General features: G+C 42.0%; 1 protein-coding gene and 1 long non-coding RNA gene across 3 annotated transcripts in view; one reads left to right on the top strand and one right to left on the bottom strand.

Annotated features, from left to right (window-relative positions):
- Positions 1-16,588, top strand: part of GPR39 (G protein-coupled receptor 39) — a 234,009-nt gene that overhangs the window by 37,257 nt on the left and 180,164 nt on the right. The window lies entirely within an intron of this gene.
- LOC131382417 (uncharacterized) overlaps positions 1-16,588 on the bottom strand; it is a 54,120-nt gene that overhangs the window by 8,075 nt on the left and 29,457 nt on the right. The window lies entirely within an intron of this gene.

Here is a 16,588-nt window from a genome sequence, read left to right as displayed (position 1 = left end):
TTTACAGAGTTTGGATATTAGCCCTTTGTCAGATGAGTAGACTGCAAAAATTTTCTCCCATTCTATAGTTTGCCTGTTCACTCTGATGGTAGTTTCTTTTGCTGTGCGGAAGCTCTTAAGTTTAATTAGATCCCATTTGTCTATTTTGGCTTTTGTTGCCATTGCTTTTGGTGTTATAGTCATGAGGTCCTTGCCCATGCCTATGTCCTGAATGGTATTCCCTAGGTTTTCTTCTAGTGTTTTTATGGTTTTAGGTCTAATGTTTAAATCTTTAATCCATCTTGAATCAATTTTTGTATAAGATGTAATGAAGGGATCTAGTTTTAGCTTTCTGCTTATGGCTAGCCAGTTTTCCCAGCACCATTTATTAAACAGGGATGCCCTTTCCCCATTGCTTGTTTTTGTCAGGTTTGTCAAAGATCAGATGGTTGTAGATAATTGGTGTTATTTCTGAGGCCTCTCTTCTGTTTCATTGGTCTATATATCTGTTTTGGTATCAGTACCATGCTGTTTTGGTTACTGTAGCCTTGTAGTACAGTTTGAAGTCAGGTAGTGTGATGCTTCCAGCTTTGTTCTTTTTGCTTAGGATTGTCTTGGCAATGTGGGCTCTTTTTTGGTTCCATATGAACTTTAAAGTAGTTTTTTTCAATTCTATGAAGAAAGTCTTTGGTAGCTTGATGGGGATGGCATTGAATCTATAAATTACTTTGGGCAGTATGGCCATTTTCACGATATTGATTCTTCCTATCCATGAGCATGGAATAATCTTCCATTTGTTTGTGTCCTCTTTTATTTCGTTGAGCAGTGGTTTGTAGTTCTCCTTGAAGAGGTCCTTCACATCCCTTGTAAGTTGGATTTGTAGGTATTTTATTCTCTTTGTAGGAGTTGTGAATGGGAGTTCACTCATGATTTGGCTCTCTGTTTGTCTGTTAATGGTGTATAGGAATGCATGTGATTTTTGCACATTGACTTTGTATCCTGATACTTGGCTGAAGTTGCTTATCAGCTTAAGGAGATTTTGGGCTGAGACAATGGGGTTTTCTAAATATACAGTCAGGTAATCTGCAAACAGGGACAATTTGACTTCCTCATTTCCTAATCGAATACCCCTTATTTCTTTCTCTTGCCTGATTGCCCTGGCCAGAACTTCCAACACTATGTTGTATAGGAGTGGTGAGAGAGGGCATCCCTGTCTTGTGCCAGTTTTCAAAGGGAATGCTTCCAGTTTTTGCCTATTCAGTATGATATTGGCTGTGGGTTCTTCATAAATAGCTCTTATTATTTTGAGATATGTTCCATCAATACCTGGTTTATTGAGAGTTTTTAGCATGAATGGCTGTTGAATTTTGTCAAAGGCCTTTTCTGCATCTATTGAGATAATCATGTGTTTTTTGTTGTTGGTTCTGTTTATGTGATGGATTATGTTTCTTGATTTGCATATGTTGAACCAGCCTGGCATCCCAGGGATGAAGCCGACTTGATCATGGTAGATAAGCTTTTTGATGTGCTGCTGGATTCAGTTTGCTAGTATTTTATTGAGGATTTTTGCATTGATGTTCATCAGGGATATTGGTCTAAAATTCTCTTTTTTGTTGTATCTCTGCCAGCCTTTGGTATCAGGATGATGTTGGCCTCATAAAATGAATTAGGGAGGATTCCCTCTATTTCTATTGATTGGAATAGTTTCAGAAGGAATGGTACCAGCTCCTCTTTGTACCTCTGGTAGAATTCAGCTATGAACCTGTCTGGTCCTGGACTTTATTTGGTTGGTAGGCTATTAATTATTGCCTCAATTTCAGAGCCTGTTATTGGTCTATTCAGAGATTCAACTTCTTCCTCGTTTAGTGTTGGGAGGGTGTTTGTGTCCAGGAATTTATCCATTTCTTCTAGATTTTCTAGTTTATTTGCATAGAGGCATTGATAGTATTCTCTGATGGTAGTTTGTATTTCTGTGGGATCGGTGGGGATATCCCCTTCATCATTTTTTATTGCATCTATTTGATTCTTCTCTCTTTTCTTATTAGTCTTGCTAGTGGTCTATCAATTTTTTGGTGTTTTCAAAAAACCACCTCCTGGATTCATTGATTTTTGAAGGGTTTTTTGTGTCTCTATCTCTTTCAGTTCTGCTCTGATCTTAGTTATTTCTTGCCTTCTGCTAGCTTTTGAATGTGTTTGCTCTTGTTTCTCTAGTTTTTTTTAATTGTGATGTTAGGGTGTCGATTTTAGATCTTTCCTGCTTTCTCTTGTGGGCATTTAGTGCTATAAATTTCCCTCTAGACACTGCTTTAAATGTATCCCAGAGATTCTGGTGCATTGTGTCTTTGTTCTCTTGGTTTCAAAGAACATCTTTATTTCTGCCTTCATTTCATTATGTACCCAGTAGTCATTCAGGTGTAAGTTGTTCAGTTTCCATGTAGTCATGTGGTTTTGAGTGAGTTTCTTAATCCTGAGTTTTAATTTGATTGCACTGGGGTCTGAGACAGTTTGTTGTGATTTCTCTTGTTTTACATTTGCTGAAAAGTGCTTTACTTACAATTATGTGGTCAATTTTAGAATAAGTGTGATGTGGTGCTGAGAAGAATGTATATTCTGTTGATTTGGGGTGGAGAGTTCTGTAGATGTCTATAAGGTCTGCTCGTTGCAGAGCTGAGTTCAAGTCCTGGATATCCTTGTTAACTTTCTGTCTCGTTGATCTAATATTGACAGTGGGGTGTTAAAGTCTCCCATTATTATTGTGTGGGAGTCTAAGTCTCTTTGTAGGTCTCTAAGGCCTTGCTTTATGGATCTTTGTGCTCATGTATTGGGTGCATATATATTTAGGATAGTTAGCTCTTCTTGTTGAATTGATCCCTTTACCATTATGTAATGGCCTTCTTTGTCTCTTTTGATCTTTGTTGGTTTAAAGTCTGTTTTATCAGAGACTAGGATTGCAACCCCTGCTTTTTTTTTTTATTTTTTTGCTTTCCATTTGCTTTGTAGATCTTCCTCCATCCCTTTATTTTGAGTCTGTGTGCTTCTTTGCACATGAGATGGGTCTTCAGAATACAGCAGACTGATGGGTCTTGGTTCTTTATCTGATTTGCCAGTGTGTGTATTTTAACTGGGGCATTTAGTCCATTTACATTTAAGGTTAATACTGTTATGTGTGAATTTGATCATGTCATTATGATGTTTGCTGATTATCTTGCGTGTTAATTGATGCAGTTTCTTCATAGCATCGATGGTCTTTTCAATTTGGTACGTTTTTGTAGTGGCTGGTACCAGTTGTTTCTTTCCATGTTTAGTGCTTCCTTCAGGAGGTCTTGCAAGGCAGGCCCCATGGTGATAAAATCTCTCAGCATTTGCTTGTCTGTAAAGGATTTTATTTCTCTTTCACTTATGAAGCTTAGTTTGGCTGGATATGAAATTCTGGGTTGAAAATTATTTTCTGTAAGCATGTTGAATATTGGCTCCTACTCTCTTCTGGCTTGTAGTGTTTCTGCCGACAGATCTGCTGTTAGTCTGATGGTTCCCTTTGTGGGTAACTTGACCTTTCTATCTGGCTGCCCTTAACACTTTTTCCTTCATTTCAACCTTGGTGAATCTGACATTTACGTGTCTTGGGGTGGCTCTCCTCGAGGAGTATCTTTGTGGTATACTGTGTATTTCCTGAATTGGAATGCTGGCCTGCCTTGCTAGGTTGGAGAAGTTCTCCTGCATAATATCCTGTGGAGTGTTTTCCAACTTGGTTCCATTCTCCCCATCACTTTAAAGGACCCCAGTGAAATGTAGATTTGGTCTTTTCACATAGTCCCATATTTCTTGGAGGCTTTGTTCATTTCTTTTTACTCTTTTTTTCTCTAACCTTGTCTTCTCACTTTATTTCATTAATTTGATCTTCAATCATTGATACCCTTTCTTCCACTTGATCAAATAGGCTACTGAAGCTTGTGCATGCATCATGAAGTTCTCATGCTATGATTTTCAGCTCCATCAGGTCATTTAAGGTCTTCTCTACACTGTTTATTCTAGTTAGCCATTTGTCTAATCCTTTTTTAAGGTTTTTAGCTTCCTTGTGATGGGTTCGAATGTCCTCCTTTAGCTCAGAGAAGTTTGTTATTACTGACCTTCTGAAGCCTACTTCTGCCAACTCATCAAAGTCATTCTCCGTCCAGCTTTGTTCCATTGCTGGCAAGGACCTGCGATCCTTTCGAGGAGAAGAGGGGCTCTGATTTTTAGAATTTTCAGCTTTTATGCCCTGGTTTCTCCCCATCTTTGTAGTTTTTACCTACCTTTGGTCTTTGATGTTGGTGACCTACAAATGGGGTTTTGGTGTAGATGGACTTTTTGTTGATGTTGATGCTATTCCTTTCTGTTTGTTTGTTTTTCTTCTAACAGTCAGGTCCCTCGGCTGCAGGTCTTTTGGAGTTTGTTGGAGGTCCATTCCAGACCCTGTTTTCCTGGGTATCACCAGTGGAGGCTGCAGAACAGCAAATATTGCAGAGCAGCAAATATTGCTGCCTGATCCTTCCTCTGGAAACTTCGTCCTAGAGGGGAAGCCACCCATATGAGGTGTCAGTTGGTCCCTACTGGGCTGTGTGTCCCAGTTAGGCTACACGGGGGTCAGGGACCCACTTGAGGCAGTCTGTCTGTCCTCAGAGCTCAAACGTTGTGCTGGGAGAACCACTGCTCTCTTCAGAGCTGTCAGACAGGGACATTTACGTCTGTAGAAGTTGTCTGCTGCCTTTTGTTCAGCTATGCTTTGCCCACAGAGGTGGAGTCTAGAGGCAATAGGCCTTGTTGAGCTGCGGTGGGCTCTGCCCAGTTTGAGCTTCCCGGCCACTTTGTTTACTTACTCTAGCCTCAGAAATGGCAGACGCCCCTCCCCCAGGCACGCTGCCACCTCACAGTTCGATCTGAGACTGCTGCGCTAGCAGTGAGCAAGGCTCTGTGGGTGTGGGACCCACTGAGCCAGGCATGGGAAAGAATATCCTTGCCTGCCAGTTGCTAAGACCTTGGGAAAAGCGCAGTATTTGGGCGGTAGTGTCCTGTTTTTCCAGGTAGTCTGTCACGGCTTCCCTTGGCTAGGAAAGGGAAATCTCCAAACCCCTTGCACTTCCTGGGTGAGGCAATGCCCTGCCCTGCTTCAGGTCACCTTCTGTGGGCTGCACCCACTGTCCGACCAGTCCCAAAGAGATGAACCAGGTACCTCAGTTGGAAATGCAGAAATCACCTGTCTTCTGCATCAGTCATGCTGGGAGCCGCAGACTGGAGCTGTTCCTATTTGGCCATCTTCTGTATTCTTATCAGTCTTGTTTTACTTGTGTTGCTTCAATTTTGTGCTTATTTCTGTAATATTTTTATTTTTTAAAAAAAATTCACTTATTTCCAGATTTTTCTTAGCTCATATTTCAAATTCTTCTATCTTATCACATTTTCCATGAGCTTGTATATATCTACTTTATCTCTTTTTCTCTCTTGGTGTGTTTGTGTGTGTGTGTGTGTGTGTGTGTGTGTGTGTAAGTGCTTCATTAAGTTTTTCAAAAATCGTGACAAAGTATTTAGTCACATTTTTTGTATCTGCTCCATGGCAATAGTTCTCTGCTGAATGTTTTTTTGTTTGCCATTAGTTTTCGTATTTCTTTGCTTAATTTTCCTATAATATTGCTTTATAGAGCCTGTAGGACAAAGTTTTGAATTATTTGAATTTCCCCCCCAGGCCATTTGTAGGAAATTGGTGTAGGGAAGAGACCAGAACCACATTGCATTCAAGGAAAAATTTTTCTTCACTGCAGTGTTTTGTGTGAATCCTTTTAGCCATCACCTCTGTCCAGTCAGTAAAGATGAGCAATTATAGAGCTGTTCACAATGCCAAATCTCTCTCCTCCCCACCTCATGTGGGAAGACTTTTTTTCTGCATGTATCACATATCTGTGTGTCTCCTTATTCAACCCATTTTCACCTGTTTCTCAGAATACAGCTGGGTCCAAAGAGACATTGTTGACAGAATTTTAGAGCCCATTTCCATTGTTGAAAGTAAGGGATTCTGATTCTATACCTCTGGGTTGCTCCTCACTTTAGAGTGTGCCTTTTTCACTCCTTCCTAAAAGAGCAACCAAAGAATATCCTCTCTCTGTTTCTGGGCTCTGCTATTTTTGGTGTCCTCTCTATTTACTTCATGTTTTACAGTTCCATGTCTCCTAGGTTCATCACAGGTAGAATCTGTGTTTGTGTCTCTTGTTGAGAGTTATTGTTAAAAAGGGGAGATTGAATGCTAATCATGTGCTACCATATCCAGGTGGGAAAACCTCAGCCCATTTTGAGAAATCTCTTTCTTCATTAATAGAAAGCCTGTTTTCCAACTCTCCTGAGTCTTCTGGAAGCAGCTGTTTTCTTTTCTCGTTCTGTCCCTCTCCAGGTTTCCAAGTGAGGCCAGATTCCTTGTTCCTCAAAAGGCTTTCCCTGACCACCCATGTCTGAATCCTCATTGTGCTTAGATTCCACACTGGGTGTAACTTCTACTGCTTTGATTGCACCACGTTTTTATATGTGTATATTCCTCTTTGTCTAAATAATAGGGCATTTGGGGACATGGTCTGGGGCAGAAACACTCTGTATCCTCTCTGCTACTAGCATGTCACTCCATGTTGTAGGTGCTGCATACATGATCATGAATTATTCCCTTCTAGGGAATTCTTATTGAATTAGATAGCTGTGTGCTTGGCATGCCTTATATTTGACACATACTCAGCCACAAAGACTTGATAACGCATAGACTGCTTCTGATAAAGAACTGTGGGCAAGTGCCCTCTTGAACTTATATGACACTGAGCAATGTCATTAGAAATAACTTCAGCTTTTAGTTGTCTCCAGGATTACGTAGATCAGTGATCCTTCCAAAATGATACCCGCTAGTTACAGCCTTTGGGATCAAATCATAATGTTCCTGGTAGCCTGCATCCTGCATACTTTAGTCATGTTCCAGAGTATCAGACCTAAAAGTAAAAGGGGCTAATGAGGCCAATGACTCTCACAGGGTTTCCCACTGCTTCCTAAGTAGAAGCATTTTAAAACTTGGGATTTTAGGGTAGATGGTTTGAAAAACAAACAAATGAAAAACCTGCATAGAATTCTAGTATAACTTCCTAGCAATATGTCTCCCCATCTCTACCCTCGCTCCCACACTCCTAAAGATTCCTGGTTTGGTCCAATGCCTGTTTTAGCTGCAGAAAGCTGGCACAGAGGGGCACAGTGACTCATTCAAGGTCACACATCCCATGCATTTTTCCTGAATGGCTGTACCACTTTTGCCCTTCATATGGTCCACAGATGGACAGTTTCTTGATAGATGAATCTGATGTGTCTGAAGGTTGGCTTATGCTAAAGTCAGGCTAGATGTCTGGGCTGGGGGGAGGGGAGAAGATGCTATTTTAGAAAAAAAGGAGTCATTGGAGTAGAATGGAAAATGTACATTTGACACCAATCAATAAGCCAGTGCTTAAACTGAGATTTCCAAACATGATAAAGGGGTGGAAAAGATAAAATAGTAATTCGAACCATAGCAGCCTCCTTGACCCCAGACAGTAGGAGACTCAGTGGAACAAATGGTTGCTTTTCCAAATTAAAAAAAAAAGAGGTGGCAGAGGTTAATTTCCAGTTTCTGGGAAGGTGTGCTTAAAACATGATGGATTTGAAGACTCTGCCAACAATTTCTCTATCTCTGTCTTTTTTTTTCCTTACCTTTAACTTTCCTGTTTCTGAAATACTAGTCATTTTTATTTCATTCAGTATCAGAAAGGTGCCTACATGGTAACCTCAGATGGGAAAGAGATGCATAACCCCAGAGCACAGCCAGCTCTGGGCAGGGGCTTGCTCGGGGTTGGGCTTTGGGTGTATGGGTCAGCAAAGCCGAGAGCAGGCTGCCAGGGACATCCTGGAACTTGTTGGCACAGCCCAGGATTTTACATACTTAGCAAGGGAGTGGACTGAGAAGGATAGAGGGGTGTGACCTGTGCTGGGTTTGGAGATAGGGAACCGGGATGTATGAGGAACTCGGAGGATGTGGACTGACCCTTCCAAGGAAATTCCAAAGCCATCTGGCTCCCTTGGTAACGCTTGCCCTAGAATAATAGTATAAGACCCTTGTGGGTACTATTCTCATTCTGCAGATAAGCAAAATGGGATGCTGATAAATGAAATGACATCCTTGTGTTACAAAAGTCACTCTAAACAAGTCCCAGTCTAGAGCCCTCGACTCTGGGCTCTTATTCACAACTCTGTCTACTCTATCACAGAGCTGGCTTTTTCTCTGTGTTACCACCAGCAGGATTTTCCTAGACTTGCTAGCTGCCTGGCATCGTGCTCAAGGTACTGCCATGTAAACAGTAGTTACAACATTAATTCCAGCTGAAGAGGAGCTTATTTTAAAATATTATTGAATGTATTTTCAATTTTGAAAGTAATATACCAAAATTCAGAAAATTTAGAAAACCATAAGATCAAGAAACATTTAAAATAATCTCAGGCTGCTAACACAACAGCCATAATCATTTTGGTCTGTGGGTTTTTGGTCATTTTCCTCATACATTTAGCATTTGGAAAAATCTATTGAAAACCATATTGCACATACAATTTCATTTCTTGCTATTTTCATATAGCTTTTTGTCGTAAATCCCCCCATCACAACTTTAATGGCAGGAGAATATTTGTGAGGAGCTTAATCATGAAGCATTTACTAATCATAGTATTAAAGCATTTGATTGTATTAGTTCAATAAGTATCTGTCAAACACCTTGTGCCCAGGCTCTCCTGGCAGCTATTGCCCCAGTGACAGTCACCTTGCTGTGCCGAGGGATTTGGAATACTCAGAACCACGTGAGTCGGAGCCCCACACACATTAGTGAGAAGCCCCCATATGGTAATGGAAGCCCCAGACTTTCATTCTGGCTCTTCCTCCATCAGTGGGCCACATTCAGGCTGGCTGAGGCCAAGATGCAACGCAGTAAGATCACCATGGGCCCGTCTAACATTTTCTTTAAAATTCATCTCCATGACTGTTTTAATCACCTCCTATTCACCCTGCTCATGAGGGAGGGACTCCTGTCCTAGGTTTCTGGGGATAGCCAAATATATAATACCCAACACTGGACAGATGAGATGTACAGCAGCTTATTAGTCACGTTTGCTCACAGCCCAGGGAGGACACCATGTTGCATGCAGGCCCTCACAAAGGTTACACTCAGGAACAGAGCAGACCACCAGGGGCCGCGGGCAGCAGGCCTTGTAGCGTCAAGAGGGTGTGGTGCTCCCTGTTTCTTGTGAAAGGATATGATTGGCTTGTTTGAATAATTTTGCAGGCTGGCACAGAACTGAAACCTACACCTCAGGGGTAAACTGTGACTGTGCCTGGTCCCTTTGATAAGAAGGGTTGTTGGGCTAGAGGACCTTATCCAAGGGGGGCAGAGTAGGGAGGGGAAGTGGCTCTTAGGCCATTCAAGGCCCTCCTGATTTTACCAGATGTCAAGGCAGCTCTTAATAGTGAGGCTTAATGTTAACATCTTACGCCACAATGACCAGAACTGCTTTTCCTGCCTCCATTTTCTACAGCTCTTTCCTCCTACTTTTTTTTTTTAAACACTCTGGCCTTTGCTGACTTTTCTTTGTGCAGCTGTCTAATAGTATAGAGTTTAAAGTCAGCCAACCAGGCAGTCCAGGCTCAGCCATGCACTAGCCTGATAGCATTAGACAAATCACTTCACCTCTCTCTGCCTTGGTTTCCTCATTTGTGAAATGGAGATGATGGTACTAAAAGTCCTTACCTCACACAGTTTTTGTGAGAACTAAATAATACAGATAAAGCATTTAGAATAGCATCTATATATGCTATGTAGGTACAAATATTCCTATTTTTACTTATATGTTTATAATAATAATGTAATTCTTTTCAGCCTTTCTACTCCCTTTCTCCAAGGTAAAGTTACCACAAACATGTTTCCAGAAAATGTACTCTGTTCATTCATTCATGTATTTCTTCATTTGTTCATCCATTCAGTCAACAAATATTTAAGATCCTCTGCCATGCACCAGGCACTGTTCTAGGTGGCAGAATCCATCAGACAATGAAACTGACAAGCACCTTAGGAGCTGGGGCTTAGTGTGAAGGTGGGTAGACAGAAGATAGGCAAGTGCATAAACTGAAAGGTAGTTATGACTGGCAAAGAATCCTCTGAAGGAAGACAATAAAATGAAAAGGAAGCCATCAGAGAGACAGCTTGGTTTCCTTATGCAAGGCACTGAGAGAAAGCAGGGCTAGGGTTCTCTGGTATTATAGGGGTGGTGTGAGGTCTTTGGAGGGCCAAAACCTTTGTTCTCTTGCTTAGTGAAAGATACAAGATTCATTAATATTGTCTTCCTAAGAGTCGGGGTTTTTTTTTTTTTTTTTTTTTTTGGTCTTCTTTAAGGCTCTCCCCTCCCCCTTTCCCTGGCCATCTCTTTCCTCCTGTCAAGAAAGGTCCTATCTTGTTAGCCCAGTTTATGCATCGATTTTGGTCTAGAGTCAGGGAAATTAATAGAGAAAGACAGGAGCAGAGAGGCAAGAAAAAGGAGAAGGACCTGCTTTGTGAAGTTAAACTCAGTTTATAAAATAAGAAGCTTTACAGGAGTGCAGAGAAAGGTTCAAGAGAAACAAGCCCCAGTGTTATTTATTAGTTATGTATTGCTATATAACAAACCACTCCAAAATTTAGTAGCTTGAAATGACAGTGATTGATTATTTCTCACAATCCTGTGAATTGACAGTCAATTTCTCTGCTGGTTTTGCTTGGTCTCACTCGTTCAACCACGGGATGGGCAGGACTGGAATATCCGAGATGGGCTCACTCACTTGTTTGGAAGTTGGTGCAGGCTGCAGCCTTGGACATTTTGATGTCTTCATCCTCTAGGAGGCCAGACCAACTTCCTGTAAGCAGTCTCAGGGCAGCATTCCAAGATGATGAAGGCAGAAATGGCAAGACCTCTTCAGTCCTAGGTTCTGAAACTCACACAGTGTCACTTCTGCCACATTCTATTGGTCACAGGAAGTCACACAGCCAGCCCAGATTCTAGCTGGTGAGATAGATGTTAAATTAAAAATCACATAGTTCTTATTTTTGAAGCTGTGAAAGGGAGCTGAAGAGGAAGTATCACATGAGCTTATCCATGAGGAATGACATGCCCAACACTGAGCCATCATCTGGATTGATTGACTTCCCCTTGCTTGGGATCATGCATCTACAGACACAGCTATTGGTGTTCAGTTGTGTGGTAAAAGTTTAACATAGCAGTCTTGAAGCTGGTATCCTTAGAGAAGCTTGTGTGCAGGATTGGCCTATGACGGGCATCTGGGAACTTGAATCTCAGGAGGATCCCAGTATTCCCTAAGGATGGTGCAGTATGCCTAGACTATTTGTACAAACAACCTAGTTTATTCTGAACACTCATTTCTTGCTAGGAATCTGGACCACTGGTGCATTTTAGACAAATGGTATCCATGAGAGAAGCCCGCATTAAAAACCTTCAGCACTAAGTCTCTCACTAGCTTCTCAGGGCAGAAACATCTCACTCATACTGCTGCAGTTTGTTGCTCAGGAAAAAGTGGGCTGTATGTGAGCTCTCAGGGGAGGGAGAGAGAATAAGCAAGCCTGTGCGTGGACTTCCCCAGACCCAGCCTGTGTCTTTCCCTCCTATGACCCGGCAGTATATCCTTCCAACATTGCTGCAATAAATTGTAGTCAAGAGTACAACTACATACTGAGTCCCACTAGTCCTTCTAACAAACCTCCAAATGTAGAGGTGGTCTTGGAGACTCTAGCATATTAGTCTTATTCTCTTATACATTTTGTCTTCTGAGAAGATGGGAGCCAATTCCCAGGGGGCATGGGGCACTACCAGAAAATTACCTTGAGGGATTTTATGCTAAGACAGGAAATGATGTCCTGTGTCCCTAAAACCAAGAGGTCCTAGCACGCCTGGTGGCTGTAAACCAGTGTTTCAAAATGATGATTTGACTTGCTTACTCACAAAATTTGTTTGGATTTGAGACATAATTCATTTAATTAGTAGTAAATAGGTGGTAATTTGGAATATGTGAAAGTGATTAGTTCTCTGAAACCTCAAGGAACAGCATCTTTCACTCGATGAGAAGGTTAAAACAAAAGCAAAAAAAAAGAAAAAAGAAATCAAAGAAGTCCCTTCGTCCTGATCAGATCTGGGCAGTTGCCTGGACAAATCTGTAAGGATGGATTACCAGGATTGTCTCTACAGAGGAGTTCCACTTTTCCTTGCTTCTAAACCAAGTGTCATCCATCAACCAGTCCTCTGGAGCCCAGGAACACTGGGGTCTGTAACTACAGTGGGGGGAAAGTTAGCCATGGAATGCAACTTCCCCCAGTCTCCCTGTACCCCCTCTCCAAACTATCATGCTGCTGGTGTTGGCAATGAAACTGTCTGTGAGTGTGTTGGCACTGTTGTACTGTAAGTAATCACAGCCATTACTATTCCCTGGGGAGTCCCTGGATGGCAAAGAGCATGGCAGCCAATAAGGAGGCAAAGATCATGGTAGCCTAGGAGGAGGCATACACATCTCCCTTGGAAGGTTTACAGTGGAGTTGTCAAACATGCTAAGGTCGTCACAGCGTTTGAAGGAGAACTACTTACTGTTTCGGAATGGGAAGAGGGTTGTATAAAACAAAAAGTATAGGATTTAGAATTTAACAGAGGTGGATTTCTTTTCTTGCCTACCACTTAATAGCTTATCTGACCTCAGGAAGGTTAATTAACCTCTCTGATCCTTAACATCACAAACTCAAGAGTGGTTGTGCAAGTGAAATGAGGTGGTGTATATAATGTATCTAAACTGTTGCTTAGCATAAAATAACTGCTTCTTAAACTTGGGTGATGAAAATATATATTTTTATTTTTGCTTATATGTATGGTATTGATGAAATTTTCTGTAATGAACAAATATTTGCTTTATAATGAGAAAAAAGAGGATTTTTTTTTTTTAAAGCTTAAAGCCTGTTTTCTTTCCTTGCCAGCCTTGCAGGCTGTCTCTTGGCTGAGCCTTTTCTGAGTCGTTCATGCTTAGCATACTCTTGATCTTGGCTGTTGCTGAGCAGTCATTGTACAGTAACATCCACAGGGGTTTGGAAGGGTTCATGTCTTAACTGAATGACTGAAGAACTGTTTGTCACTGACATAGGTAAAGTACCTCAAATATTTTCTCAATATTTCAGTAATTATAATTTGAATTAATTTTTCATCCAGAATCATTTTCTCTTAGCAGAGTCACTATCACAACATTTAAAAAGAAAGAGAGAAAGATAAAACCTATCCTTTCTGGATGATTGTCCTTTTTTTCAAATTTTAGTTTCCTTGCGATTTATCTTTTGTTTCCTTTCCAGCTGGGAATGAAATGCACTTTTCAGGAAAGGTCAGGGTAGGCTCCAGCAAACTTTGTAGCTCTGGGGAACATTCCCAGGGCCAGGGTTGACTGAGTTCTGTGGTGTCTGTTGAGAAAATCTCTGGCAAGTCCGGCTTCTGGGCTGCTCCTCTCCTGCAGGGTAAGTACAAAGAGGGCAGCATAACCTCCAGGCTAACAGGCCTGGACCCTTTTGAGGAAACTAAACACATAGGCAGAGTGAGCTGAATGAGAACTCCTACTGTGTGCAAATTAGTTGCTGGGTGTCCTCTGGTCTTTTCTTTAAGTGTATAACATTTTAGATGGAGAATGACAGGTAGAAAATTTCAGGGCTGTTTTTTTTATTGCAAATGTGCAGAGGACCAAGAATGGCATCTGTGCTCAGAGAGCATTTGGCCTCTCAACAACTTGAGCTAGTACGTTCTGACTTGCTTTATGATTATTCTTCAGTACCCAGGAGCTCTCCCTCCCACATTAGAGTGTTAACTGATTTCTCCTGCATGACAAGGTCATCTCATAACTTCATGTTTTATATTTTTTAACATTTTTAAAGTACCTACCAAAAAATGGTGCTTATACGTGTTTACTAATTGACAATAATACCCTAGTAGGAGTGGTAGGCAGTGAAGAAATATTAAGCAACAGCAAATATTATAAGAAATTTTCTCTGACCCCTTTGGAGTCAAAGAGAACCATTACAATGTCTCAATCTTATGGGAGGGCCAAGAGGAGTGAGTCAGTCTACAGGCAGGTGTTGAGCACAGATTCATGGACCTAGCAGAGCACTGGATCCTGTGGGCCAATCAAAAGCTTCAGACAAACACTGTGGATGCAGCAGAAGGCCATTATCCTAAACAGACTAATGCAAGAACAGAAAACCAAATACTGCATGTTCTCACTTATAAGTGAGAACTAAACTTTGGGTACTCATGGACATAAAGATGGCAACAACAGAAACTGAGGACTACTAGAGAGGGAGGGTCAGAGTAGGGAAAGGGTTGAAAAAGTAACTATTGGGTACTATGCTCAGTACCTGAGTGATGAGATCATTCATACCCTGAACCTCAGTATCACACAGTATAGCCAGGAAACAAACTTGTACATGTACCCTTTGAATCTAAAATAAAAGTTGAAAAAAGAGGCCGGGCACGGTGGCTCACGCTTGTAATCCCAGCACTTTGGGAGGCCGAGGCGGGCGGATCACGAGGTCAGGAGATCGAGACCACGGTGAAACCCCGTCTCTACTAAAAATACAAAAAATTAGCCGGGCGTGGTGGTGGGCACCTGTAGTCCCAGCTACTCGGAGAGGCTGAGGCAGGAGAACGGCGTGACCCTGGGAGGCAGAGCTTGCAGTGAGCCGAGATTGTGCCACTGCACTCCAGCCTGGGTGACAGAGCGAGACTCCGTCTCAAAAAAAAAAAAAAAAGAAGAAAAATATTTTTGGATGAATACATCAATGAATGAAAATGAAAAAAATGCTTCAGACACAATCTCTCCATAGTCAAGTTGGTGAGCTACAGTTACTGCCCATGAAACTTTGATGAATAATAAAGATGATGTATACTTTTGCTCGAAGCTGTATGGTACTAAAGTCAGTGAAGGCAGGGAACATAGTGGCCCAGAACAGTTAGGAAGGTTTTCTGGAGAAGGCCAGAATGAAACTGGGATCCAAGGGTCAGTTGGTATCTGTATTTATTTACTCTTCATACCCCTTTAGAGGGAGTCTGCTTCCACTTTTCAGAAGCCTCAGAGAATTTTCCAGGAGGAATTAGATCATGTACCCAGTAGCCCTGAGCTAATAAAATCTGGTTGTTAAATTCTACCCTTTTCTCATTCTCCCCCAAGGGTCTTGTAATATAATTTGCATTTCTCAAATCTCAGCTCCTGGTACCATTTTCTTAGAAGTCCTGCCTCCCAGCACCTCCCAACACTCTGCCTGATACTTGCCATGATGGGAAATTCTTTTTTTCCTGCTAATATTTGTGCAGGTCTCACGAAAATAAACAATCTCCAAAATTGAACTTGACCCAACCAACATATTTCAAGTACCTATGGTTTCATTATGTGTATATAAATGCAGATGCAACAGTGAATAGTTTCCTGTCCTCAAAAAGAGTTTACCTTCTAGACCAGGAAAAGAAACAACTATACTGCAGATAGAATGTGAGAGAAGCTACAACAAAGAAGGATGAGATTAACTGCAATAGGGGAAGCTTTTGTGGAGGGGATAGGACTGGGGCTAGTCCATAATGAGCACCTGAAATTTACCTCTATGGAAGTGGCAGGGTGGGAGAGAGGGACATGCTAGTCAGAGGGTACATTGTGGACAGGCACAGAGAGGTGACCAGTGCAGAAATGGTCCAGGTTTGGCTGAGGCTAGGGATGTGAATGAGTGTCATGGCAGTGAAGACGAATGATGAATTGAGTTTGGAACGTGAGACTGAGAGGTTGGGCCCTATACTTTGGGTCAACCTAACCTTTGCCCAAAGGGTTTTGAACAGAAAAGGGAGGTGAACTTTAGGCTGCTGCTCTGGCCATAGCTTCTGTGTGCAGTGGAAGCAGGAGGTGGTTGCAGACGGAAGGTGGGGCAGGTCAGGGCTCTGTCTGGCAGTCATTGGTGCAGGTGGTTATGAAGGCTGAAAGTAGGGTAGTGGCAATGGGCCTGGAAAGAGGGGACAGATGAGAGAGAGAAGGCAGGGTGACCTTTGCGCGTCTTTCCTCCTCCCCAGGTGAGATACATTGTCACGTAGGCAGTCATTTCAGGATTGCAGGAAGCTAATGATTTTTCTCCACAATGTTGCTGGCTTCCAACCAGAGAATGTTGCCCTTGAGATTTGACAATGACTGTTGCCTCCTTGGCAGCGATTCTGACGCAAGGGCAGGAGTCAGCCTTGCTGGGAAGTTGTTCAGTTGATTCAAAGGGCTTGGGACATGTCTCTGGGACTGTGGGTGGCAATTCTTGCAAGTTGTTTCATTCCCTTGTGTCTGTCCCTTGGGTGGAGCCTCCTCTTGCCCTCTGAGTGTGGCCAGAGGCCCAGTTCCATCTGCCTATAGGTATCAGAAAAGGGCTGCTTCCTGTGTTCAGTTTAGAGCACTTTAAAGCCCCTGCTGACAGATCCTATTCAAGCTAAAATGAGTGGCTGGGGGCAACTC

This window comes from Hylobates moloch, unplaced genomic scaffold (genome assembly GCF_009828535.3).
Source record: "Hylobates moloch isolate HMO894 unplaced genomic scaffold, HMol_V3 SCAFFOLD_24, whole genome shotgun sequence".
Taxonomy (NCBI): Eukaryota; Metazoa; Chordata; class Mammalia; order Primates; family Hylobatidae; genus Hylobates; species Hylobates moloch.
Note: the sequence above shows the minus strand (reverse complement) of the source record. Positions and strands in the feature narration are given on the sequence as shown.